General features: G+C 39.5%; 1 non-coding gene across 1 annotated transcript; it reads right to left on the bottom strand.

The window, feature by feature from the left end:
* Nucleotides 1–1,067: 1,067 nt before the first annotated feature.
* On the bottom strand, nt 1,068–1,140 carry Trnal-uaa. Its single transcript has one exon. It is a non-coding gene; the product is annotated as a tRNA-Leu (tRNA).
* Nucleotides 1,141–3,259: the final 2,119 nt, after the last annotated feature.

The raw sequence follows: 3,259 nt of genomic DNA, 5'->3' as shown, positions 1-3,259 counted from the left end.
ATCAGTGCCCCCCCCCAAGTTTTGATTTTACGGAGGCCAAGTGTCTGGAGAAAAAAAAAACCTGTGTACATTTTCAGATTTTTTTGCTGATGAACCCCCCCCCCCCCAGCGAAAATTCTTGGATCTGCCCCTGCAGTGGCGCCACTAACGTCAAAATAGTCCACCCCTGAAGAAAAGCAGGATGCCTTTCCAGCCTGTGCGCGCGCTCGCTCGCTGCTACAGTTAGGGCCTATGCGCACCATACACGGTGTCGCACCGTCTGCTAAGTGCAAGCTCAGAAAAAAAAGTTAGTATAAATCGATGAAAATAATATTTGAAACAAAAACCTGAAGGCATGATTGTCAATTTAAACATTACAACCAGTGAATGGGTGTGAACCCTAACGTATGTACCAGGAAATTAAAGTCTGTACCCGTCGTGTCAAAGTACCTCCCAAGGAAGTAGTTCAACCAAACCTTTGTTAAACTTGACACCATCTTTGTAGTGCTTCTATAATACAGTCAGTGTTTACTTCATCGAAACCAATGTAGGTTAGTATTTGTCCAGCAGTTGAATACACGTATTGTTAATATCGCCAGTTCGTTCCCGGGAAGCGATATATTTTTTTACACAACTATCTGGAGTACTTTGTGCGCTTCCTATGGGGCATGGTTTAAAATATAACTGAAAGCATAGTAAGAAACAGAGCTAGATGGCAATGCGTGTCATGACGAAGCCTTGAAAAACTGAAATTCTATGGTTCCATATGTTCAATGTTCACTTTGTATGGAAATTAAACGGTGTGAATGAGCAGGAGTACACTCTTTAAAAAGGAAGTGTATTCAGATTTAAATGGAAAATAATCAGTAAACATCAGACTTCAAAGTTACCAAGGCATAACTGACAATTCTTTTGAAATAATAGTCAAAATTAAAAGGGAAAATTCACTGTGAATTGGATTAATTTGTTTCGTCACAACTATAGAGTTCTTCAAATTAGGTTTTTTTTTTTTTTTTTTTTTTTTTTTTTGCCCTTCACCGACGTTTTTAAACACAGTATGTTACCTCCCGAGTGAAAGTTGGAAAAAATCACTCGGGTGGGACTCGAACCCACGACCTCCTGCTATTTAGTGCAGATGTCTTACCACTCGACCACCGAGCTAACGGGATCGGTTGGCCGGTTCGAATCTGATGTACATAGCAGCGGGTACCGCATAAACTATTATAAGATGGAATTTTTGCGTCGGGGTGAAATAAATCAAATTAGGTTTATTTTTGCCCTTCACCGACTCGGGAGGTAACACACTGAGTATACAGTGTTAAAAACGTCGGTGAAGGGCAAAACAAACCTTGATTTATTTCACCCCGACGCAAAAATTCCATCTTATTATAGAGTTCTTGTCAATCTCTAAAACAAGAGAAAACCAGTCAGTAATTTGTTTTAAAATATTTGGTTCACCACAGTTACAACTTACACTGAGTGTACGTCAACTTAGCGAGTTCACCAACCGTTCAGGGAACTGTTAAAAAGACCTTGAGTTTCAACACCCGGAAACGAAACCCAAAAATACTTGAACCAGGTCTTGGTTAGCCTTTAGTCAAGTCCCACGCGCCTATACCCGGACCATCCGGACACGTAACGTACCCCGGATGCTGGCACGTAAAAAGACTAGCACGAGCGGCGAAGCCGCGAGGGCCTTTACTATCTCGTGGAACTAATCACGTATTCATTAATTCACGTAATATAAATCAAGCAATATAAACCAATCATCTAACGGTGGTTTGCGGTTACCAGCAACAGCACCCGCGCCGTGGCGCGCGTGCTGTCTGGCGCCAGACGACGGCTGATTTACGTTAGTAATACTGCATTTTCATTGGTTAATTCACAACGGGTAATGCATTATGCATGTTCACCACTTTGGTAGACAAATGTAAAGAAAAACATAAGCGTTCTCCACGAGATGGTAAAGGGGGGGGGGAGGCAAGGGGGGGCACTCCCCCCCCCTGGAAAACGAAAAACAAAGGAAAAAGAAAAAAAAGAAAGAAAAAAGAGGTGCGAAACCATATTGCTGTTAATTTGAGGGGGGGGGGGGAGGGCAAATGCTCCCCTGCTCAAGTTCGGAAAAATGATAAATTGAGATTATAATGAAAAAGTTAAGGAATTTTTTGGGAAAATTTTGCTTTGCCACCCCCCTGGAAAAAATCCCGGTGACGCCCATGGATGGACTGTACGAACCTGCTTTCAGTCAAAAGATATCAATATGCCCTAAGGGTTACATTTAAGATTTAATCTGTAAAGAACATCAACGAAAAGAGGTCAATCTTAATTGACAAAAAGGACGACCACATTTCGGTTTAATATCCAGCTTAAAGACATTTGTAATCTCAAACCTTCAAGATATTTTTTAGACTAAATGACCAAATGCTTCGGAATAATTTTTCTTAATTTCACGTGCTAGCCAGCATTGTAAAAATGTTCATGAAAGTCACGTGACATTAAACTTTTTATGTTTAACATTTTATATTTGATGGATTTTTGATATTTCACAGGCAAACTTTTCTGGGAAAAAAACCACAAAAGCCCCATTCGAACAAAATCCATGTCTTAAAGGTGTTGCTACCCTTGTTAATGGTTATCCACCATTAATATTGTTGCAGCTTGATATTTTTGGTAAGGCCCACGCGGTAGTAGATCCGGGTTGCTGAACAATCGGAGAACCGAGTATGACATTAACTATCCACTTCCATGTTAACCAGAAATTAATGTGAATTCCCAACCAATATTTCTAAAAGACGAGAAACAGCCAACTGCCTTTGTCATTCTTCTCTCCACAAAAGTGGAAAAAGTTGTGTGTTTTTTCTTGGAAAGATACAAATACAAATAAATGAAATCGACAGTCCAGTCCTATTTTGGCATCTTTTTTGTCTCTTCAGTCATAAAAGTATTTTATTTTCACCCTTTTGTATATTTTTCAGGTTATCGAACGAAGAATCGAAGATCCGATCTGGACATTCGTTTCATATTAAACGAGAAATCGACTTTGTGCAAAACCAATAGTTACAGCGTTTGTGAAAAAAAAATCATTTAGGAATAAGGAGAACAATCTTTTATCTGTAAATCTTTTCATTTATTGTATGGATTCCCTTACTGTATGGTAAACTTTGGTATTTTTTTATTAAATTCTTTTTACAGCCTGTGACTATAGACTTTTCTCCAAGACCCACCGCATTGTAAAAAAAGGTGCATTGCCATCTCAAACATCCTCCGTGAACTGAAGATC

This window comes from Patiria miniata, unplaced genomic scaffold, assembly GCF_015706575.1.
Source record: "Patiria miniata isolate m_02_andy unplaced genomic scaffold, ASM1570657v1 HiC_scaffold_3, whole genome shotgun sequence".
NCBI lineage: Eukaryota > Metazoa > Echinodermata > Asteroidea > Valvatida > Asterinidae > Patiria > Patiria miniata.
The sequence above is the reverse complement of the archived record's forward strand: the minus strand, read 5'-3'. Positions and strand labels throughout refer to the sequence as shown.